Below are 25,424 nucleotides of genomic sequence, written 5' to 3'. Positions count from 1 at the left end.
TAAATCTTCTGAGATCAGGCACTAGAGTAGCTGCAATTACAGGTGCACACCACCATGCTCAGCTAATTATTACTTTTAGATGTTGTAGAGAGAGGGTCTTGCTCTTATTCAGGCTGATCTCAAACTCCTGGGCTCCAGCCATCCTCCTACCTTGGCCTCCCCAAGTGCTAGGATTACAGGCGTGAGCCAGTGTGTCCAGCCCCTACACATAACCTTTTGGGTTTTTTTTGAAAGACAAGGCTAAATAAATGATTTTAATAGTAAAAGGTATTACTTCCTACCCTCCTGACTCAGAAATAGGTCCATCAACTAAACTTCCAAAAATTGTGAGGCAATTACATGAGGCAATGAGTGGTGTTCTATGCGAGTGTTCACAGCCTCACATCTCTGTCCCTGTGCAGCAGACGCTTACTAACATTTGCCCAGCCTGACCTTGCAGGAGTCGGCCACTGTGGAGGCCACCCCACCTACAGCTGCCCTTAGAGGGCATCTTGATTGGACCAGACCCAGGTGCATGAACAAAGGGTTGCTAAGCCTTCTGGGGCCTACGAGGGATGGTGTGATTGCTCATTCTCTCAGGGACAAGTAATCCACAGACTCCTTCAGAGCCTCTCCTAAGAGAGTCTGGATGTCAGGTGTGCAGACAGATCCAAATCAAAGGGCCTGCTGGCTGACTGCTGCCTAGGAGGCCGCCATATTCAAAAGCACCAAAACATTACTGGAATAAATCAGAAATAAGGTGAATCATAGTTTCCTTTCCTACCAAAGCAGTCATCACCTTGAGGTGAAGATTTAAAACACTTCTTGACGGTGTAGACTAGTCTCTCTAGAGTCCTCAGGGCACTCACACGCCCATCACACGAGGCAATGCTAGTCAACCACCAGCCCTGAGGACAGCCTGCTGAAACTGGCACACAGAGCCAGAAATGCAATAATACATGGTATTTACAGGGAATGAGGGGACTATCTTATTATCTAAACACTTAAACATGCCTTCCAAGAAGTTGTGTGGTTTGGAAAATTGCACAGAGAAAATTACTCACCTTGACTGTAAAGAACATGGTACAGTTTTTTTTTTTTTTGAGACAGAGTCTTATTATGTCACCCTCGGTAGAGTGCTGTGGTGTCACAGCTCATAGCAAACTCAAACTCTTGGGCTTAAGCTATTTTTTTGCTTCATCCTCCCAAGAACCTGGGACTACGGGTGCCTGCCACAACGCCCAGCTATTGTTTGTTTTTTTGTTGCCATTGTTGGTTAGCTGGCTCAGGCCAGGTTTGAAATTGCCAGCCTTGGTGTATACGGCTGTTGCCATAATCACTGTGCTACGGGTGCAAAGCCAGTACAGTTTTTTTTAATTGTGCCAACCAGCACATGAAAAGATGCTCAATGTCATTAATCATAAGGGAAATGCAAATTGAAACCACAATGAAGTGTATCACCTTACATTAGGATGGCTGCTGTCATGAAAACAGAAAATAACAAGTGTTGACAAGGATGTACAGAAATTGGAACTCTTAGGCTGTGTTGGTGGGAATGTAAAATGGTTCAGTCACTGCAGAAAACAGAACAGCAGTTCTGCAAAATATTAAAAATAGAATTACCCTATGATTCAGCAATCACTTCTGGGTATATAGCCAAAATAACTGGAGTCAGGGACCTAAAGACACATTTGTACATGCATGCTTCTAGCAGCATTATGCACAACAGATAAAAGGGAGAAGCAGCCCAAATGTCTATCAGCCAATGAATCCAAGAACAAAATGTGGCGTGCACCTGCAATGGTATATTACTCAGCCTAAAAAGAAGGAAATTCTGACATATCTACAACATGGATGAACTTGAAGACATTGTGCTAAGTGAATAAGCCAGTTACAGAAAAATAAATTACATATGATTTTACTTATATGAGGTGTAGTAGTCAAACTCCCAGAAACAGGAAGTAGAATGATGGTTTCACGGGTTGGGGGGAAAGGGATGGGAAATTGTTGTGTAATAGGCCTAGAGTGTTAGTTTTATAAGATGAAGGTCTGGAGACTGGTTACACAACAATGTAAATATACATTGAAATGATTACGATAGTAAAAATTTATGTGTGTTTTACCACAATTAGGAAAAAGAACATCACTAAATAAACATCACTTGATCAAATATTTAAGGAATATTAACAGGTAAACCAAAATATTGGACTGGCTTGAGTGCTCATTTTCAGTCCTGCCTTGAATATGGCAGCCAGAATACACACAGAGAGAAGGCAAGACAGGCTAGACGGTAGAGAATCCATGGAAAGGAAGTAGCAACCATAGTGAAAAGCACTACAAAGAGGAATAAAAAGATAACTAGGTCATTAAGCTAAGATGACCTAAACTTTGAACTACATTTGAATCTTTGAGGCCAAGTTCTGGGGCATTGAGATTTTTGTCTTCCTTCTCTCTCATACCTCCTTCCGAATTCCCACTGCTCAAGCCTGTTCTTACAGTCTAAGACAGTGATTCTCCGGCAGGCCTGAGCTGCTACATTTCTGACAAGTTCCTGGGTGACTGTAATGCTGCCGGTCTGCAGCCTGCACTGGGAGTAGTAGCATCGACCGAGGAAAGCCAACCCAGCAGATAGAACATGGGGTGTGGCCAAGCGGGCTGCGGCTGCCGGGGTGAGGGCTGCTTTTGCGCTGGCTGCTGCTGGAGCTGGAGTTTTCCGGGGTTGGTCATGACCGGCTACAGTCTGTGAACATACAACATGCAGTGTTGCACAAGTGGAGGTTTTTGCCACAAGTTGTGTGAGAAACTTGATAGAAGTCATGTGTGAAGAGGACTGAGAGGGAGAGAAGAGGTAAGAGAGCAGAGATGATGGCCCCACGATAAGAGACCTTCAGGATCAGGCATCTTGACTTTCATACTTTTGCTAAGGACTGTCCAGAGTGTTTTTGGTGGCTGGTTGAACTGTCTGAAACAGAAAGTCTTCTTGGTTCCTCTGTCAGTACAAAAGATTAAACTCTACAGAAGAACGCAATCAAGTGATAGCTTTTTTTTAGAATTTGAATATGGAGGCCACGGGAACAGATGAAGTTGATAAGCTAAAAACTAAATTTATATCTGCTTGGAACAACATGAAATATAGTTGGGTATTAAAAACAAAGACATATTTTAGTAGAAATTCCCCTGTATTACTACTTGGAAAATGTTACCATTTTAAATATGAAGATGAAAATGAAATGTTATCTGCAAGATCAGAACGTACAATAGAAGATCACGTAATTGTGGGAAATGTAGAAGAATTTCGTAAAGATTTTATTTCTAGAATATGGCTGACTTACAGAGAAGAATTTCCTCAAATAGAAGGCTCAGCTTTGACAACAGACTGTGGTTGGGGTTGTACATTGAGAACTGGCCAGATGCTGTTGGCTCAAGGACTCATACTACACTTTCTTGGTAGAGCTTGGACCTGGCCTGGTGCTTTGAATATTGAAAATTCAGACACTGAATCATGGACTTCCCACACTGTAAAAAAATTTACTGCATCATTTGAAGCATCGCTTTCAGGGGAAAGAGAACTCAAAACCCCAACAATTTCTCTGAAGGAAACAATGAGGAAATATTCTGATGATCATGAAACGCGAAATGAGATTTATCACAGGAAAATCATCTCTTGGTTTGGTGATTCCTCCTTGGCTTTCTTTGGCTTGCACCAACTAATAGAATATGGAAAGAAATCTGGGAAACAAGCGGGAGATTGGTATGGACCAGCTGTGGTTGCACACATTTTAAGAAAAGCAGTTGAAGAAGCAAAACATCCCGATTTACAAGGACTAATGATTTATGTTGCCCAAGATTGTACAGTTTACAATTCTGATGTAATTGACAAGCAGAGTGCTTCCAGGACCTCTGGTAATGCAGAAGACAAAGCTGTTATTATTCTGGTTCCAGTTAGACTTGGTGGAGAATGAACCAACACTGACTACTTAGAGTTTGTAAAGGGTAGTTAAGCCTTGAATATTGTGTGGGTATTATTGGTGGCAAACCTAAACAGTCATATTACTTTGCTGGATTTCAAGATGACAGTCTGATTTACATGGATCCTCCTTACTGCCAACCTTTTGTAGATGTCAGCGTAAAGGATTTCCCTCTCGAGACATTCCACTGCCCTTCTCCCAAAAAGATGTCATTTTGAAAAATGGATCCGAGCTGTACAATAGGATTTTACTGTTGAAATGTTCAGGACTTTGAACGAGCATCTGAAGAAATCACCAAGATGCTGAGAATTTCCTCTAAGGAGAAATATCCCTTATTTTTTTTTTTGTAAATGGTCATTCCAGAGACTATGATTTTACATCTACTACAACCAATGAAGACCTTTTCTCAGAGGATGAAAAGAAAAGATTAAAAAGATTTAGCACAGAAGAGTTTGTATTGCTTTAAAGATTAGCACAATTGTGCTCGATGAGAAGAACTCTTTTGAAAGAGGAAAAATGAAGAGAAATGAGAAACAAGTATACTTGAAACTGCTTATTTTCACAAATATCTTACATGTTCTTTAATTTTCTATGTTCTTTATGAAAAGAGCATTTGAGAATATACAAGTTTGAAATATTTTTCTACAAGAGAAATAATTTAATGAATCTTGCTCTCTAAGAAATATTAAGTGATTCTCATTGCTTCCCTATCTCGCTACAATTTGATAACTCTACCTTAACTATCAGCCTTTTATCTTCGAAGTCTTTCACCTGAGCCCATTTGTCTCCTGGAAGTTTTATGATATAGGTCCCCTGTCCCCAAATACCAGAATCATCAAATAGTTTCAAAAATCTCAGCTTGTATTGATGGCCAGAAGACCAGAGAATGAATCTTTAGTGCTGTCTCGCCTGCTGTTCACATAACCAAAGGATGCTTCTGGATATATCTTGATAATTAAGCAGTGTGTGTTAGCTGTGATATGCACACAGCTGTATAAGCAAAATTATACATCAAGGTAATACTTGGCAATATGATTTTATAATGACTCTTCCTTATGTTTGTTGTTGAGCCTTCTATAAGGAGTGAATATAAAGTACTGGTTTCCCCCATAAATTTAAAGGTTATGTTATTAATAACTTCATCCAATCAAATCAGATAAAGGCAATTATAAAATAGTAGTAGGGTTTGTTTCCTGTCACAAAAGTGAAATTTTATGGAAACTCAACATATTATGCGGTTTTAAAATCTAAAGTACCAGGAAAGACATCCCCCGGTGTTCCTCTGTGTCATTTTTTTGGCTGTTTGTACGAAGCATTGTAGTGGTGTTGAAAAACTGGGACCCTCTGGAAGGTGAATCTACCTTAAGTGTATTATATGTTACTTGAAGGCAAATTTGTGATAAAAGAAAAGTACAAGAGCCAGGCTTATAAAATAAATAATAAAGATGTGAGAAGATTAAAAAAAAAAAAAAGAACATGGGGTGTACACAAAAAGGATGTGATGAAGAAGATGATTGTGTCAATGATTGTGTCAATCTTTATGGTTCTAGAAAATAAAGGAAACAATCACATAGACATGAAATAGCTCACACCATACATTGTTGTTTAACGTGAATATGTATCCAGGAGGAGGGTGTAGGGAGCACACGCAAATGCCTTTAGTTTTCAAATGAGTCAAATCGACATTTGCACCCAAATGTTTACAGCAGCACAATTCACAGTTTCAAAGATGTGGAAACAACCTAAGTGCCCTTCAATGCATGAGTGGATTAATAAACTGTGATGTATGTATATTGTGCAATATTATTCTGCCATAAAAAGATGAAAATTTTGTATCTTTTGTAACAGCTTAGATGGAATTGAGGACCAGTCTTCTAAGGCAGGGGTTCTCAACCTTCCTAATGCCATGACCCTTTCATACAGTTCCTCATGTTGTGGTGACCCCCAACCATAAAATTATTTTCATTGCTAGGACCCCCAACCATAACGAAAATAATTTTATGGTTGTGGGTCACAACATGAGAAACTGTATTAAAGGGTCTCGGCATCAGGAAGATTGAGAACCAAAGCATCACAAGAATGAAAAAACAAGCATCACACATACTCAATGTTAAATTAGAACTAGTTGATAAACACCTACATGCTAATATAAGAGAAAAACTCAATGAAATTCAAGTGTGTGTGTGGGGCAGTTGGGTAGGTTCCCACCCAACAGGTACATTGGGTGTACCTGCCTGGGTATGTTACACACTTCCTGGGTGAAGAACACACCTACAATTCAGATTTTTACCTTACAAAAGCAAACTATGTAACCTAATCGTATGTAGCCCCATATTAATATGAAATTTTTAAAAAATGAGTCAAATCAAAGAGCTTTGGAAGCAGGTCACTGAGATTATGTGAAGGAAAGAGTGGGCAACTTGAAGTTGGAGCAACAGAGTCTAAGTGACCAAAAGGGGTAAATAGTTAAAGCAAAAAGCATAATCTTAGGGATAGAAACTATTGGAGACAATGGGACTATTTCACATATATATTTTAGAATGTGAATATCTACCTATCTATATGTATATATATATGCACAGATAATTGCATATACAAATAGCAGATCTGGACAGAGGGTAGAGGGGAGAAAAAAGCAAGCAAAGGCAAGGCAATATAAGAATACGGAATTTCTAGGTGTAGGTGACTGGAGCCTATGAAACTGTTGGCTTTGTTCAATGAAGGGAGAAGCCTGGTGAATTCAACTCACACTTATACATGCTTTGGTGTTTACACAATGATTTCAAAATCATGACTTCATGTGGAGGAGTCTATGCAGTAACTGGGACTGGGGAGGGTCTTATTATTCCTTTTGGAGATGAGGAAGCTGGGGCTCCAAGGTGGTTCCAAGTTTATGAAGGCAATTAGTGACAGCACCTCTTTTCTTTTCCCTTTATTTTGATTCTTTTGTCATGTAAATAGATGTACTATGTAAGTGAAATTTTTGTCACCAGTTCATTGGCATAAAATGAGACCATACGTTTAAAACTCTTTTGAAACAGATTAAGTGCTGTGAACCAAAGTCTCCTGCTCGTTGGTCCTGTCCTGGGTCAGGCCATCGAGGAAACTCGGAGCGCAAAGGTCACATTTTGTGAATTCAGATAAGAGAAGTCTATTGCTATCTTCAGGTGGCCGTAAATGAGAATTGACCTTTGTGCTTCCTGGGACTTAGTCATCAGCTCCAAGAGGTCATAAGGTTTGTTACTAGGATCGGGGTTGAGAGCTGGCATCAGCCCAAGTCACAAGTACACACAGTCTGTTCTTCCAATATTGAATAGGACACAGTGACCTCTGATTTAACTGCCTATCTCTTACCAATGCTATTATTGTCTGTGACTTGAGAGTTTGACATTTTATTTTGGAATTCATAGAGATCCAGGAGAATTATTTTATATATTACATGGGCGATTTGGATGTATCTCTTCATCTCTATTTTCATTTGGAAGTTAAATATTTATTTCAGTGTTTCACAGAAGTCCAGGAAGTGTAGCAGGAAACTTTTCCTAGTCCTGTTAAAAAGCACCACCGGGAAGGCCCCCATGTACAAGAGAGGTTTCCTACACTCTCCTCATGTGCTTCCTTGAAGTCTTAGGACAAGAGTCAGCATACCTAGCATGGCAACCACACTAACAATTTAAATTGATTTTGTCCCCATTTTCTGAATCTATTGTTCTTTTTAGTAATGAACTTTTGAAATGATCCCTGAAAGTATAGTCTTTATTGTTCTTTCTAATTGCGGGTCTGCATTCCAGGGGTCCTTGTAGCTTTTGGGTCATCTCTGCCTCCATAACTCTGGAGATGGAGCTGTCTTTTTAAGACAGTCCATTAGCAATGGAAATAAGATGAGGACATTAAAAGATGCTGAAAAGTGTTGAATAAAACTCAATACTCATTCATGACTTAAAAATTATTGGTTAACCAAGAGGAATAGAACTTCATTAATTTGATGTAAGATAGTTGCCACAAACTTTTACTATAAATCTTACGAGAGAAGCATTAGAATCATTCTAAGTAAAAAAGAGATGTTATTACTGGTACTATGATGGAGAAGGGGTTTAGAGTGAATCCTGCTGACACAGCAGGCCTAAAATGACTAGCTACGCTTTTTTAAATACTATTTTTTATGTGGGGATGGAGCTAGGAGGAAAGTGATGGAAGTCTCAAGAATCCAAAATTTATAAGATTGTGTTAAGACTGGAGGACCTGGAAAGGGGAGTATGTGTTTGCCTAGGGGGTTATAAGGATTCCTGGAGATATGAGGCCTTGTTTTTTTTTTTCTGCTGTTGTTTTTTGAGATAGGGTCTCACTCTGTTACCCAGGCTAGAGAACAGTGGCATCATCATAACTCACAGCAACCTCAAACTCCTGGGCCCAAGCCAATCCTCCTTCCTCACATCCCAAGTAGCTGGGACGCTGGGACTACAGGCACAAGCCTCCACACTTGGCTAATTTTTTTTATTTTTTTGTAGACATAGGGTCTCACCCTTGCTCAGGCTGGGAAGCCTTGGCTTTAATGGGAGAATAGGAGACAAAGCCTGAGGCCTAAGCAGGAGGTAGGATCAGAGTCTTCAACATAAAAAGCAGGATTCCCCCAAGGGTAACCTCCTCAGTAGGGTGACATCCTGTCTCACAGAGGGAGACAGAGCAATTCATGGCCTTCTCAACTTTAGCCATGGATGCAGAACAAAGAAAATTTTCTTTTAAGAATTCCTAACAACAATCTTGCCACCAGCTAAGTTTGGGTCAGAATTCACATTGTGTGTATGTCTAGTAAACCCCAAGTTTATGGTGGTCCTAGGTGGTTCTGACCTCAGGCTCCAGGCAAGAGCAAATGTAAATCCCCTGGAGGCAAACAGTTTCAACCCCAGTCTCAAAGAACCCCGGGGGAATGTTTTCAAGAAATAAGACTTCACTGTTCAAAATAAAAATGGATTGAAATCAGGAACATCTAAGTATTTGTGTAGTGTACAACCCACACAGCTGTATGCATCAGCTCTGAGACTATCCTGTGTCATGGCTATTACTCAAAATTATTTTGGAAAAGACAAGGTAATAAGACAAAATTAAACTTTGTAAAGATTAGAAAGGAAGGAGCAAAACTCTTATGATATATAACATGTTTGCTTATCTAGAAGTTCCAAAGTGATAAATTGATAAAGTTTTATAACTATTAAGAGAATTCAGCAAGGTAACCAGGAAGAATATCAGAACATGAAATAGATTTCCTATACATCAGGAAAAAAATCAGTAGAAAATATAAAGCTATGGTTGAAATTGTCTCAATAAATAGAATACAAAATACAGAGTGTCTAGAAATGGACATGCATAGGTGGGAATTTAGTACAGGATAGAAGTGACATTTCAAATAAATAGGAAAAAGATGGAGTTTTCAATAAATGTATTGGAATAATTTATTAAAATAAGTGCCAGGTGAATAAAGACTTATATTTTTAAATGATAAAACTATTGTAAGAAGTATACCAAATTTTTTTATAATCTGGGAGATTAAGAAAACTTTTAAAAATCAGCTTCAAAGAGTAAAATCCATAAAGGGGAAAATTGACAAATTCAACTATATTAAAACAACAACAATAGTAAAAATTCCCGTTGACCAAAAATTGATCTTAAAAAAGTTAAAAAAAACAAGTGACTGAATATTTATCACACGTGTATCAATGGAGTTCACTGACACATTGATAGTTGTCTTTTTGGCAACTGTTCGTTTCTGCTGTTGTAGGGCAAAAGCAGTCATATGCAATACTATATCTAATGAATGAGCATGGCTGTGTTCCAATAAAACTTTATTCAGAAAAACAACTGCTAAGTCAGATTTAGCCTATAAGCCATAGTTTGCCAAGCTCAAGTTTATTTATTTATTTTTATTTTTATTTATTCATTTACTTTTTTTGAGACAGAGTCTCACTGTGTCATCCTCGGTAGAGTGCCATGTGTGCTGTGCATCACAGCTCACAGCTCAGCCTCCCAAGTAGCTGGGACTATAGGTACCCGCCACAACACCTGGCTATTTTTCTGTTGTAGTTGTCATTGTTGTTTAGCATGCCTGGGCTCAAACCCGCCAGCCCAGGTGTATGTGGCCGGCTCCCTAACCACTGTGCTATGAGCACGGAGCCCAACCTCAAGTTTAGAATAAGTTTATTATACGCATATAACTAAAATATTTCAAGTATTTTTGTGTACAGGAAAAAGATCTTTCTTATTAACCAACAGATTAAATAAATTGCAGCCTCCTGGCCATTATCATTAGAGACCACATGTGAGGGGTCAGCACTTGCCACAGCCAACTTGCTGAGTTGAGGTTCAGTTGTCTCAGAGGAGTCTCCTTCTGGTCTAGATAGAGGTGGCCTTAAAGCAATGCCTCTGGCCATAGCCTCAGCCACAGTAGGCTGCAATGCAGGGAGGAGGGCCTGGTGGCATTGAGGGTGTGCAGGAAACACTCATTTCTGGGGACAAGCTGTCTCAGAGACAAGCAAGTAGAAATAGAAAACTCATTAGTCCAAAGCTAACTCAGCCACAGGGCTGTACAGGAGTGTGGCAGAGCTCCAAGGGCCCCTCTCTGAGGTGGTGAGGCCTGTTGACCATCATACTGCGATCCTTGGCCGTGGGGGCCACCAGCACAATAAGGCTACAACAAGAGAGCGAGAAGGAGTTTGCTGGATTAGACAGGGGGACAGAGAAGTTGGGGTTGCCAAAAAATTACTGTGGCTGTCTTCATGTAAAAATTGGACGTCCTTATGCCTATTTGCTGCCTTAAGTTGTTCTCATTTTGAATCACATGCTTTAAGCCAATCCCTGGTGAGAAAAGCAAAAACAGGCCAAGAGGAATCAGGGCTGAGTCGTGACCAGTTCCCACAGTCACGCGTGGTGATATTTTCCAGGTCAGGGGATTCCAGCTCTATCACAGAGAGGGGCTAGAGGTATGTGTGACTTGTGGGAACTCATGAGAGTTGGTTTCCACTGTGGTTATTTTTCGAGGAGACAAGGGCAAGACCAGAGAGCATTGGCAGTGGGCTCAATATTAAATGATTGTCTTCATGCTTTTTTCAACCTGGAAATGAGCAGACAGCAGTGAGGCCAACGTGACCCACAATCTGCACTGATGCTGACCTCCCGTGTAAGGTACGTTTGTGTCCCCACACATCCTTCACATGGAACTGAAGGGCAGTCGGCTCCCAGCAAAACAGAAAGAAAGAAAAACCATACCTGCTTGGAGGTAACTTCTTTGTTCTGCCTTCTCCTTCGGGGTCCACTTGGAACAATCGGGAGCAAAGGATCAATCAAAACATCAGTACAGCCGAAGCAGCTGCCTTGTTAAAGACAGAAGTCCTAGCTTAGCCTTTGCCTTTCTCAGAGCGACTCTTGGCTTGCAAGCAGAGGCTGAGGCTCCACCGAAGTAAGGACAGTGCTTCCTTGTTCCCTGCTAGTCGAGTTATGATTTCCCTGGCTGTGAGCCAATCTTGCCTCTCGAACACTTCAGTCCAAGCCAGGGGTAGGCACTAAGTGAGCCCCATTGGCACTTCTGAGTCCTAAGTCCAGCACTTGAACTAGCAAATGAACAGATTACCGTATTTACTCCCATTACACACCCTCTACTTTTTTCTCTCAGGTGTCTTCACCGTGAAATGCAGGAGAAGGGGAAGAGTGTGGCCCATATCTACTTTGTTTAAGGAATTCTGAGCAAATTTCATGAGTTTGAGGGTCTCTGGCCTTTACCACTGGCGACGGAGTTAATATGGACCCAGATCTCCTAACACGTCTTCCTTTGAGCCACCTCCTTGGCCAGTGTTACCTAAGATGAAAGCGAGTAAAGTGCTGAATTACCTCAGTGCCCATCCCTGGCATGGTCATGGAAGAGGGCAGCAGATACACAGGGCGAGAGGGAAAGTGTGGGATGAGGAGCTGAGCACAGTTCTCCCGCGTGTGGTGCCTGAGGCTCTGAACTCAGGACAGAAGCTGACCAGGAGCAGCAGAGTGGACCAGAGGGCTCTGTCCTCCCCAGGCCCTGCCAGGATGAGCAGCCCCCTCACTCTTCAGCTGATCCTTCTCGTTGCCCAGCAGCAGCTGCTTTCAAGTGAAAACTACAGGAAAGGCCAAAGCTGTGGGTTTCCCAGCCTGTGTGCTCTGCTTGTTTTGTTTACAGGATGCTCTAGACATGTGTGCAAAGTGGAAATAAGTGCTCCTGCCTAAAAGTGTAAGCTTCTGACAGCAGTAACGCCATGAGGAGAGAGAGAGGGAGGGAGCTTGCTTGATTACACAGGTGGACAGAGAACTTGGGGTTGCCAAAAAATTACCATGGCAGTCGTCACATAAAAATTGGACATCCTTACACCTATTTCCTGCCTTAAGTTGTTCTCATCTTGAATTATATGCTTTAAGCCCATCCCTGGTGAGAAAAGCAAAAATATCTAATTGATTTTGAAAAGCAAAAATATCTAATCAATATCTTGATTTTGTTTTTAATTAAATCAGTTTCTTCTGACCCATTTGTACTTCCTAAGGGGTTAGGACTGGAGTCTGGAATTTCCTAGGAGTTTACATTTTTCTTTTCTTTTTTTTTTTTTTGTAGAGACAGAGTCTCACTTTATCACCCTCGGTAGAGTGCCGTGGTATCACACAGCTCACAGCAACCTCCAACTCCTGGGCTTAAGCGATTCTCCTGCCTCAGCCTCCCGAGCAGCTGGGACTACAGGCGCCCGCCACAACACCCGGCTATTTTTTGGTTGCATTTCAGCCGAGGCTGGGTTTGAACCCTCCACCCTCGGTATATGGGGCCGGCGCCTTACCGACTGAGCCACAGGCGCCGCCCAGGAGTTTACATTTTTCAAGGGGGTGGCCACCTTGCTCTTGTCAACCAGGTGAGAACTTAAGATGCCTCCCGCAGCTCAGTGCTAGGGAATTATTGCCCACAGCGTGGATTGGGACCCATGGTCATGGAGCTCTTTTCTTTAGCCACTCAAGTTTCTGATGGCCCACAGGAGTTCTGCTAGGACTGGGGAGCATCGGCTCATAAATACCATGGAATGGGAGGCTGACTTGGGCCTTGGGCAAGGAGGACCTAGAGATAGTGAAATCCTGGATTTGAGTTTCAGAGGAAGCAGCCTGTCTAGTGCGCTCTGGAGTCGGAGGGTAGTAGCATGGGGCTGTATCTGCGGCCTGCAGCACCTCTGAGGAACACAGATCAAAAGGCCATGGTCGCAGCCAAAAGCATGGGAAGGCTGGGAAGGACTAATAACTCACACCAGGAAACTTTCTGCATTGGCAGGCATTTCTGTGTCCAGGGAAAATAGCCATGACCTCAGCTCAGGTAAGGCACCTTGCCAGAAGTCCTCGGGTCACTGATAAAATACATAGCTTTCATCATCTCTCAAATTCCTCCTGGTTCAAAGGGCTTGGCCTTCTCTCTCTTATAAAAATGGTGAATTATTTACAGCAGAAACAGGGAACTATGAGCAACTGTTTATGAAACCACTGAGGCAAAGGAAGTATTTTTTGGGGATCTTCTGGGTTTCTTTTCCTCTCATTCTGTTGTGTGAAGACAGGACCAGAAGACAGGCAGCGACTGTCGGAGAGCCAGGCCTCCCTAGGCTAGAACGGCAGTGTTAATATTAGCTACCGCTCTATGTTGAAACAAGTTAAGAAAACACCTAGAAAAAACACCTAGAAAATACACCCAGCTTACTGATGCCCCCAAGCGTGGACCAGAGTCACCCTCAAGCTCAGCTGGGACATAGGGAAAATTTGAGGCCCTGACCTCCATTCTACACTTTGTCTATTTCAGGAACCGGAAATGCGGAGCTCCCGAGCCACTGTAACCAGAGAAAAAGAAGTCCAATAAGCCCAAGGAGTTTCCTTAATGTGAATCCATTAAATGCTTTACCTCCCTCTGGGGAATATTCCTATTTAAAAACAACATAGAAGACCAACTAAAGGGGGGATGTGCTGACAGTGTTAATTCAGGTGAAGTGTTTATCATCCAGTAGAGGAGGAGGGCTGCCTCAAACCCGCCCGGCTCCCTCTGAAGTGGGTTCAGGGGACACCTAGGCAAGAGCGTGAAGGTGACGCTCTTGTCCTCCTGAGCCAATTGTGAAGGATCCTTCTCCTTTTCTGTCCTTTTTTCCTTGAGTGGAGGCAGTGGAAAGGTACCCAAGAAGACTAGGAAAAGGAACCTTCCTTTTGGAAGTGGTTTCATTTTACCACAAGTAGAAGCAGTGACACAATTTTTCCCTTCCTAAAAATGGCAGGTTCCGGCAATGAAGGGTACCACTAAAATTGAGCCCCAGCTGTTCCAGACCCTAAAATTACTCTGAAACTCCATAAATTCTTACGGTTGAAGTTCCAATGTCTCCCTTCTCAGAATCTTGGAGCATTTTGTTTTCACGTTGCCCGTGAGTAACACCACAGAACGTGTTGTCTGTGGCTTATTCCCTCGCTTGGTTATAATCTCCCTGAGGGCAGAGGCCCTTACCTACCTCTTATATCACCTGGTACCAAATTGCATTTTTTTGGCTTCCCAGGTCATTTTTGTGATGCCCTTGACTAAAAGCACTTCATTTTTCAAATTTTATGTTTTACTTTTTTAAGACCAGTCAAGTGAAGCAGTGGCAGTGGAGAAGGAACCAATGAATCTGTAAGTGCTTGTGCTTAATTAACTGTAGACACCACTGCACTAGGACCAGCAAAAGCTACTTTAAATTTTGAATTTTTAAAACAAAATTTAAGGCTTCCATACTAGTGCAGTACTGTTCTGTTTGTCAGTGATCGTAAGAGGAGAAATATTGCCCCAATCCTAGTTTTTCAAGTTTGTATGATTAGGTATTGTTTTTAGCTAAAACATTTTTCTATTAAACTGATAATTGCTCCTATTATATATATATATACACACACACACATATATATTTTGCTTCCATTATATTTCATTTGTTCTTCTTCAGGAATTCCTATTGCTGTGAAATTGGTCATCTAGGGCAAACCTCTTTGTTATTTTCATCTTTTGCCCTATCCTTCCCATCCCCTATTGGATAACTTAATACATTTGTCACCTACATTGCCAATTTTATTCTCTGCTGGGATAGTTCTGCTCTTTTGAACTGCATCTAAATGATCAGATATACTTTGTCATTGGAGTTTTAACCTCCGTGTGTTGTTTTCCATCTTAGCCAGCTTTCTTTGCTTTTTAGCCTGCATCTGTGCATCTGTTTTTTGGCCTTGTCTGTTACTAATCCCTATTTCAGTTTCTGAAAAGACCCTTTCTTTTCGACGCCTAGTAAAAACAGTAAGCAGATACCTTCTCCGTTTTGTTTTTTTTTTTTTTTAGGCAGAGTCTTACTCTGTCACTCTGGGTAGAGTGTCATGGCATCATAGCTCACAGCAACCTCAAACTCCCGGGCTCAAGCTATCCTCTTGCCTCAGCATCCCCAGTAGCAGGGACTATAGGTGCCTGCCGCAACACTTGACTATTTTTGGAGACAGGGTCTCACTTTTGCTCAGGTGGTCTCAAACTGAGCTCAGGCAATCCACCCATCTTGGCCTCCCAGAGTGCTGGAATTACAGGGGTGAGCCACTGTGTGGGGCCCTGAACCTTTTCTTGTTTCTTTAGTAAGATACTTCTAAGATAGGCTTCTATTCTGTTTTCAGAGTAACATACATTTTCCTGTGTGAATTCTTTACATGGGCCCCATGTTGATTTTGTGGCTGATGCTTTTGTTCATTATTGTTTTCCGTTTGTCAATCTTTAAAGGAGGAAGGCTCCATTCAACCCTGATGTTTGTCAATACCAGGATGGGCAGACTGCCCACCAACTGCACCTTCTCTATGGGTGCTGTGCAAACATATTTCTTAGGTGTAAAATTCAAAGGTGGGTCAATGTGTGTATGAATAGACCAAAGTTTATTTTTCCATATCCATGGAGAAGAACACGTGGGTTTCCAGTTTGGGGGCCATGATGAATAGTACTATTTACTGTGAACATTCTTGTCACGCCCATTGGAGCGTGTACTCGTGCCTTTCCGTGGGATATATATCTAGGAGATAAATTGCTGGCTCATGGGGCATCTACCTTAGTAGATAACACCAATGTCCAATGAACAGAAAACCAAAATTACATAAGAAATATTCAGTAACATTTCTTTTTGTTTGATTTCACAAGCCAGCATATCCTTGGATGGGACTTGAGAAAATTTTCTCTTGAAGTAGAGCACTTAGGAAATATCAAAGAGAATAAAGCCCTTGGATTATTATTACTGAAAGTAATTTTAAATTATTGAGAGCCTAAAGAAAATAAATCCCTGTTCTCACGAATCACACATCAACAAGCCCAGGAGCACAGGATCCTATGAGAGGAGCACAGACCACTGGAATTCTTCAGGAATTCTTTAATGAATTCTTCATTTGTCTTTTTTCTTTTTTAATTACAATCTATAAAAAAAAAAAACAATTGTTTATGTCATCTTTTAGAAATATTCATTATCAGATCAACATATCAAAAATATTATTGTGATACAATGACATAGAGCCTGGCTTTGAAGTCAGACGGCCCCAGATATAACCCGACTTTGCTGCAAATGAGTCCTATGGACCCAGAGTTCTTTCCTCACTGTGTCTTTTTCTAAATGCTAGCACTCAAAAAAATGCTCTCTGTTAACCCGGTTATCACTTTCTGCGTGTTTTGTTTCTTTCTTCCTTTCTTGTTGTGTCTCTTTGTAAATAGTTGTGTGCCTTGATTTCTTCCTTTTTACCTTTTGTGTATCTAATATAGGTTTTCGCTTGTGGTTACCATCATGATTACATAAAACATCTTGTAGATATAACAGGGGATTTTTAAACTGATAACAGCTTAACTTTGATTGCAGGCAAAAACTATACTTTTATCCACCCTCCCCAAACATTTTATGTTTTCAATCTAACAATTTACACATTTTTATATTGTGCATTCATTAACAAATTATTGCAGCTTTTTTTTTAATAGTTTGATCTTTTGACCTTCATACTAAAGACATACATGATTCACACACCATTACTGCAGTATTACAGTATTCTGACTTTGTGTACTTGCAAAACCAGTGAATTTTACACCTTCATGTTTTTTCATATTACTAACTTTTAATTGTGGAATAGGACACATATGCAAAACTTAAAGAAGCAACCTAGCAACCTAATGAATTAATGTCAAGTACTCATCTGTTTAATTACCACACAAGAACAGCACCCCATAGGCTCCCATTTACTCCTTTCTAATCACAATCCTTTCTTTACCCCTAAAAGTAATCACACTTTTGATTTTTAGAGTAATCACCCTTGCTTTTCTTTATACCTTTACCTTCTAAGTACACATTCCCAAACATCATAGTTCAGTGCTGTTGTTGGTTTTCCACTTTTTACAGACTCATACTGTACCTTATTTTTGGATTTGAATTTCATATAGACTCACACTGTAACTTATTTTTGGATTTGCCCTCTTTTCATACTTATTATATTGTGAGATTTATCCATGCTATGGTATTTAGTTCTACTTCATTCATTTTAATTTGCTATAGAGATTTACAAAATTTTTCTGCAAAGGACCTGATAGTAAATATTATAGGTTTTGTGGGCAAAAAAAAAGTCAAGGATATCCATTTTATAGGAAAGAAAAAATTTTTCCCAAAATTTTTATTATACTGTATAATTCAAAAAACATAAAGTAATAATTATCAGCTATAGTTTGTAATACAAGTATCCTAATGAAAAGAATAAAATTATTATTTGGGGTGATAATGTTTTGCTTTGCTTGGGTTTAAATCACCAAAATCAATTGCAAATAGTCTTCTATTAATACTGATGTGTAATGAGATTTTCTTCTATCTTATTTCATCCCCATCCCATCTTTGAAAGTGTTCTTTCATACAGAGAGGTACTGTCAATACAAATATGCACAGCTACAGCTTATATGTGCATATTTATTGCTTGAAAGGCATTTCTAGAATTCTGTGAGAGTCTTTTCTTGGACATTTGCCTTTTAGCATGTCATTACAATACAGATTAATCATTTCCAATTGAAGGTTAAGGTGGACATGCCTCCACTGCACAAACAGATTTTGAAGTATGGAAATTTCCTTTATACTTATTTTAAGGTCCAAAAATGCTATTGGAAATACACATTAGGCTTATAAAATATATCCATTACAAAAATGTATGGGAATAAAAATTTTGCTCCTTGTTTTAATTTTTCATAGCTTAGAAGTATATTATTTGTGATTCAAACAATGTTAGTTGTCATTAAAATGATTTTTTCATAGTATAAACTCTGCGCGTAAAACCCGGCTTCCCTTGTAATTTAGGTTAGGTTTATTAAAAATATTACCAACTCTGCAGCAAAAGCTAATTGCCAAAAGCCATACAGTGCTCTATTATAGAGGTTGAAGGTGGTTTTCATACTTAAGAAATATCTCAATCTTGGTCCTGAGCTAAAAAGAAATCATACTGAAACTTTACTACTCCGAACAATTGAATGTCAGTGCGATCAGGCAAGTCAGAATATTCAGCTTCATTTTTGAACCCCCCCAAAAAATTCATAGAACTTGGCTGGGCTTACACCTAATAATCTTAGCACTCTGGGAGGTTGGTGGATCGCTTGAGCTCAGGAGTTTGAGACCAGCCTGAACAAGAGCAAGTCCCCATGTCTCTACTAAAATAGAAAAATTAGCTAGGTGTGGCAGTGCCTATATACCCAGCTACTTGGGAGGCTGAGGCAAGAGGATCACTTGGAACCAAGAGTTTGAGGTTACTGTGAGCTATGATGCCATGGCACTTAAACCAAGGTGACAGAGTGAAACTTTGTCTCAGAAAAAAAAGGAAAGAAAAGATAGAAAGAAAAAGAAAGAAAAGAAAAAAAAGCAAGACCCTGTCTCTACTAAAAACACCCAGGTGCTGTGGTGGGTGCTGCGGTGGCCACCTGCAGTCCCTGCTACTCAGGAGGTTGAGACAAGGGGACCGCTTGGGCCCAAGAGCTGGAGGTTGCTGTGAGCTATGACATCACAGCACTCTACCCAGGGAAACAGAGTGAGACTCTCTGTCTCAAAATAAATAAAAATTCATACAACTTAACAATGGTTAAGTCCATGAAACTGAGTGAATTTCACCACTGACATAATTGGTTAAATAAAACATGATATTAATAGATTCAGACGTTTCCTAGCTAGAAAAATAGTGTCTACCAAAAACCTAAAGCTGACATTCTATGGGGAAATTTAAGTTTAGCCTTACATTTGTGGCTCAATCCATCATGCTAGCCCCCACATACCCTAAGTTCTGCTGGTTTCTGTTTCATCTGTTAAAGTTCCTCTGTCTTCAGCAAAAATAGGCATTCTGTTGTTGTTGATAAAATTCCATAAATGTCCATTAGGTCAAGTTTCTTAAAATTATGTATCTTAAATATTCCATTTTTTAAATGGTGGCTTTTTCCTCTGCTTGTTCCTGAGAAAAACTAAAACTTAGAAGTACTATGGATTTGTCTGTTTCTCCTTGTAGTTCTGTTAAATATTTCTGCATGTAGGTTGAGGCCAGGCTTTTAAGTATATTTAAACTGCAACTTATTTTCTCTTCAAAATGAATTAGAGTTTTATCTTTACAAAGTATCCTTTTTTTTTTTTTTTTTACTGTTGGGGATTCATTGAGGGTACAATAAACCAGATTACACTGATTGCATTTGTTAGGCAAAGTCTCTCTTGCAATCCTGTCTTGCCCCCAAAAGGTGTGGCACACACCAAGGCCCCACCCCCTCCTTCCTTCCCTCTCTCTGCTCTTCGTTTCCCCACCCCTCCCTCCTTCTTTCTCTCTCTGCTCTCCCCTTCCCCCACCCCCACCACGACCTTAATTGTCCTCATATCAAAATTGAGTACATAGGATTCATGCTTCTCCATTTTTGTGATGCTTTACTAAGAATAATGTCTTCCACTTCCATCCAAGTTAATACAAAGGATGTAAAGTCTCCATTTTTTTTAATAGCTGAATAGTATTCCATGGTATACATATACCACAGCTTGTTAATCCATTCCTGGGTTGGTGGGCATTTAGGCCGTTTCCACATTTAGGCAATTATAAATTGAGCTGCAATAAACAGTCTAGTACAAGTGTCCTTATGATAAAAGTATTTTTTTCCTCTGGGTAGATGCCCAGTAATGGGATTGCAGGATCAAATGGGAGGTCTAGCTTGAGTGCTTTGAGGTTTCTCCATACTTCCTTCCAAAAAAGGTTGTACTAGTTTGTAGTCCCACCAGCAGTGTAAAAGTGTTCCCTTCTCTCCACATCCACGCCAGCATCTGCAGTTTTGAGAATTTGTGATGTGGGCCATTCTCACTGGGGTTAGATGGTATCTCAGGGTGGTTTTGATTTGCATTTCTCTAATATATAGGGATGATGAACATTTTTTCGTATGTTTGTTAGCCATTTGTCTGTCGTCTTTAGAGAAAGTTCTATTCATGTCTCTTGCCCATTGATATATGGGATTGTTGACTTTTTTCATGTGGATTAATTTGAGTTCTCCATAGATCCTAGTTATCAAGTTTTTATCTGATTCAAAATATGCAAATATCCTTTCCCATTGTCTAGGTTGTCTCTTTGCTTTGGTTATTGTCTCCTTATCTGTACAGAAGCTTTTCAGTTTAATGAAGTCCCATTTGTTTATTTTTATTGTCGCAATTGCCATGGCAGTCTTCTTCATGAAGTCTTTCCCCAGGCCAATATCTTCCAGTGTTTTTCCTATGCTTTCTTGGAGGATTTTTATTGTTTCATGACTTAAATTTAAGTCCTTTATCCATCTTGAATCAATTTTTGTGAGTGGGGAAAGGTGTGGGTCCAGTTTCAGTCTTTTACATGTGGATATCCAGTTCTCCCAACACTATTTATTGAATAGGGAGTCTTTCCCCCAAGGTATGTTCTTGTTTGGTTTATCGAAGATTAGGTGGTTGTAAGATGTTAGTTTCATTTCTTGGTTTTCTATTCGATTCCAAGTGTCTATGTCTCTATTTTTGTGCCAGTACCATGCTGTCTTGACCACTATGGCTTTGTAGTACAGACTAAAATCTGGTATGCTGATGCCCCCAGCTTTATTTTTATTACTAAGAACTGCCTTAGCTATATGGGTTTTTTTCTGGTTCCATACATAATGCAGAATCATTTTTTCCAAATCTTGAAAGTACGATGTTAGTATTTTAATAGGAATGGGATTGAATATGTAGATTGCTTTGGGAGTATAGATATTTTAACAATATTGATTCTTCCCAGCCATGAGCATGGTATGTTCTTCCATTTGTTAATATCCTCTGCTATTTCCTTTCTGAGGATTTCATAATTTTCTTTATAGAGGTCCTTCACCTCCTTCGTTAGGTATATTCCTAGGTATTTCATTTTCTTTGAAACTATGGTGAAGGGAGTTGTGTCCTTAATTAGCTTCTCATCTTGACTGTTGAACAGAGACCAGCTGAAAACAAGACAGAACCACTTAGCCCCACTACACCAAACAGGTCCCCAGTTTCTCAGGTCATAGCACTGTACAGGTCCTCGACTAAGTTCTAGGGGAACCTGAAATCAAATGATGTAAAACAGTCATGGGGCGGAATCAGCAGAAAATCTCTGGTAACATAAATAACCAGAATAGATCAACCTCCCCCCAAGGAAAGATATGGCAGATGTAACTGAAGATCCCATTCATAAACAGCTGGCCAAGATGTCAGAAATCGAAATCAGAATTTGGATTGCAAATAAGATTAATAGAATGGAGGAAAATTTGGAATTAGAAATTTGAGGAGCAATTCAAAAGTCGGAATTAGAAATCTGAGGAGAAATTCAAAAGTTGTCTCAAGAATTTAATGAATTTAAAGACAAAACCACCAAAGATTTTGACACACTGAAGCAAGAATTTGCAGCCCTCAAAGATCTGAAAAATACAGTAGAATCCCTCAGTAACAGAGTGGAGCAAACAGAAGGATGGATTTCTGACATTAATCCAGTGAGAGTCTCTCGCTGACTCCCTGTGTCCTGAAAGGGATGATTGTAGGCAGATCCCACCAGCCAGAGATGCCTGGAGTCTTGTCTCGCCAGACTCATTGTCCCCAGTTGCAATAAAGCTGTTACTTGGCCGCCATCTTGTTCCCATCTCGTATCCCTTTTTTAGTAGTGCTTTTGTCTGACACTAATATAGTTATATCAGCTTCCCTGTGGATAGTGTTTTCATAGTATCTTTTACTTGCATCCACAGGTCTGTCATAAATAGCATATAATCCAGTTTCCTTTTTATTCAGTCTACCAAATTCTGTGTTTACTTGGAGTACTTATTCTGTTTATATTTAAGGTACTTAATAAGCTTACTTTACATACCACTTTATTCTGTGCTTTCTCTTGGTTGTTTCCTTTTTCAATCCTTTCTCCTTTCCTTGCGTATTGAGTATTTTTAAAATGTACTCAATTTCCTTTTATTAGCTTAATAATTTCTTGTAGTGCAGCTTTCCTCATGACAAATCTTCTCATTTTCACTAATGTGAAAATGTATTTTGTTGTCTTTTTTCTTTCCTTTTTTTTTTTTTTTTTAGAGAAAGTCTCATTTTGTCACCCTCAGTAGAGTGCCATGATGTCACAGCTCACAGCTTCCAGCTCTTGGGCTTAGGTAATTCTCTTGCCTTCGCCTCCCAAGTAGCTGGGACCACAGGCACCCACCACAATGCCCAGCTATTTTTTGTTCTTGTTGCATTTGGCTGGGGCCAGGTTCGAACCTGCCACCCTTGGTATATGGGGCCAGTGCCCTACTCTCTGAGCCACAGGCACCACCCCAGTTTTGTTGTCATTCTTGAAAAATTTGTTTGCATAGCATAGAATGCTACTTTATTATACTATTTCAGCATGTCATTCCATCATTGTTTAGTTTGCATTGTTTCTAATAAAAGGTCAACTGTTAACTTAATAATTGCTCTTCTGAAGGAATTCATCCTTTTCCTTTGAATACTTTCAAGGATTTTTTGTTTTTTTCTTTTCAACAGTAATACTAAAAGTATCTCTTTATTTTGCTTGGGATTAAGGCTGTTTGGACACTGAGCTTTTCACTGGTTTTGGGAAACTCATAAGTGAAATAATCTCCCAGTGTATCATTCCTTCTCTAATAGTCAAAACTTCTTGAATTGATGGTCCATGCCTACTCTTTCTTTATCCTTCCCTAAATCATTATCTGCATCTTTTCTTCCCATTCTTCTGTAATTTCCAATCTTTTGTTTTTGTACTTCTAAATATTTTCTTCTGATCTATCCTCTAATTTACTAGTTTTCTCTTCAGTTGTGTCTGTTCTGCTCTTCATTCTACTCACAGAGTTTCTCATTTTGCCTGCAATATTTTTGTTTGTTCATCCTGCTTCTGTCTCCTTCAGTTAAAACTGTCAGCGTTTCTGTTCATATAATCCCATACCCATCTGTTCACCACACCCTTAGTGTTCTCACCAGAACAAGCTTTCTCATTTTTTGCAATATGAATAGGCTGAGAATTTTCCAAATCTTCAAATTGTGGCTTCTTTTTGCTTTAACAATTCCTTCTTCAACTCATCTTTTACCTCTTGCCTTTTATTGTAAGTAGTCAGGAGGAACTGAGTTGATCTTTTAATATTCTGATTAGATATAGCCTCAGCTAAATACCCAATTTTATTGCTTACAAGTTCGATCTTCAAAAAAACACTAGAATATAGTTCAATCAAGTTCTCTGCCACTTTATAACAAGGGTTACCTTTCCTCCAGTTTCCAATAACATATTCTATGTTTCTGAGACTCCACCAGAATCACCCTTAACGTTCATATATATAGCATGTACCTCAAAACACTTTTAGCCTTACCCATAACCCAAGGTCCTGAAGGCAATAGGAATGAAAGACCACCTTAATTCAAATTCTGGGATTGAATTTGTTGTTTTCATTCATTCATTTATTTTATTTTATTTTATTTTTTAATTTCAGTGTGCTTGTTCATTCTTCTTTGTTCAAAGTACTTCTTTTTGTTGATTTTCTTCTTTCTCCTACGGTGCTGGCTGTTTTTGATGTTGGTAGAGACGGGGTCTTACTCTGGCTGACTGCTGCTCATATGGGTTTTGAACCTCTGAGCTCAGGCAATCCACCAGCCGTGGCCTCCCACAGTGCTGGGACTACAGGCGTGAGCCACCACGCCCAGCCTCATTTATTTATTTAGATCATTCAGATGATCAGAAGCTAAACTGTAGTATATACTAGGAACAATTTGCCTCCATTTCACCCTTACTGCTAGGGTACACCCTTTAGAGTCCCTGTGCAAATGGAGGGCTTTAAGCTTTCCTCCAATTTTTTGTCTCCCTAGTTTTGCAAAACTTTAAAAGCATTGTTCAGCCTTTTGGCCCCATTCTGTAGAATTGGCATATTCACCTGGGAGAAAAGACACTACTGCACTCTAGCCTGGGCAACAGAGTGAGACACTGTTTCACAAAAACATAAATAATTATACATATATACATAAATAAATATAAAACATATAAAAACAAAAAATAAAAACATAAATAAATATACATGTATACATATGCACATAAATAAGTGGTTTATATTTTCAATTATTTCAGTTGTTTTTTTTTCTTTGAGACAGCCTCACTTTGTCACTTTCGGTCGAGTGCTGTGGCCTCATAGCTCACAGCAACCTCCAACTCTTGAGCTCAAGCAATTCTCTTGCCTCAGACTTCCAAGGAATGGGAACTACAGGCGCCCACCACAACGCTCAGTTATTTTTATAGACGGGGTCTTGCTCTTGCTCAAGCTGGTCTCAAACCTGTGAGCTCAGGGCAATCCACCTACTTTGGCCTTCCAGAGTGCTAAGATTACAGGCATGAGCCACCACACCCAGCCCCAGAAGTTATTTTGTTATTAACTAAAGACAAAAGCTTTTCTGCTATAATTTGCAGCCACAGCTTTATATTTAAGAATAAATTTACCAATTTTCTCTATGCTTTCTTTCTTAACTTCCCTCTCACCTCAACACTCCTTCCATAATCCCCTTTGATTGGGACTTAAGGTTCCAATAGATTCCCCTACGGAAAGTCTCCTGGTAACAAGTGCATGGGTAAACCTCAAGTGAAGGGAGATTATTTGTACAAGATTATACAGTTAGGTGGTAGAGCTGACCAAGACCCAGACCTTCTGAATGCTAAGCTGAACTTTCTCCCTAGCCTTGGTACTTTCCTCAGCCTGATAACACGCCCTTGATACAAAATAGCAGAAGATGCACCTCTCCAATGGAATGGCTAAGGGAAAAGGTATAGACAAAGTTTACTCCATTTCCCCTTCTCTTGAGAATTCTACTTTCCCTAGACTCTCCAGCTTTGTTCTCCTAGTATCCTGAGGGGTGCGGGTATGTCAACTGTGTTACTAAGCAATTTTAACTACGTAAGGTAAAA

The 25,424-nt window shown here is 39.8% G+C and overlaps 2 protein-coding genes and 1 pseudogene across 6 annotated transcripts in view; 1 reads left to right on the top strand and 2 right to left on the bottom strand.

Annotated features, from left to right (window-relative positions):
- The window catches only part of NR1I2 (nuclear receptor subfamily 1 group I member 2), a 52,951-nt gene extending 41,435 nt beyond the window's left edge, over positions 1–11,516 (bottom strand). Inside the window, exon 1 of one of the 3 annotated variants that reach the window (XM_053564178.1) lies at positions 11,208–11,516. The gene's annotated coding sequence lies outside the window, so the exon portion shown is untranslated. The remainder of the gene's footprint in view (positions 1–11,207) is intronic. The other 2 variants (XM_053564179.1, XM_053564180.1) reach the window with 2 other exon arrangements.
- LOC128567183 (cysteine protease ATG4C-like) lies at positions 2,820–4,434 on the top strand (annotated as a pseudogene). Its single transcript, XR_008374811.1, has one exon. The product of XR_008374811.1 is annotated as a cysteine protease ATG4C-like (transcript).
- Positions 11,517–15,624: 4,108 nt separating the features above from the next.
- Positions 15,625–25,424, bottom strand: part of CFAP91 (cilia and flagella associated protein 91) — a 108,753-nt gene continuing 98,953 nt past the window's right edge. For both annotated transcript variants that reach the window (XM_053565579.1, XM_053565580.1), the window contains exon 18: positions 15,625–16,418. The gene's annotated coding sequence lies outside the window, so the exon portion shown is untranslated. The remainder of the gene's footprint in view (positions 16,419–25,424) is intronic.

This window comes from Nycticebus coucang, chromosome 16 (genome assembly GCF_027406575.1).
Source record: "Nycticebus coucang isolate mNycCou1 chromosome 16, mNycCou1.pri, whole genome shotgun sequence".
Lineage (NCBI taxonomy): Eukaryota > Metazoa > Chordata > Mammalia > Primates > Lorisidae > Nycticebus > Nycticebus coucang.
The sequence above is the reverse complement of the archived record's forward strand: the minus strand, read 5'-3'. Positions and strand labels throughout refer to the sequence as shown.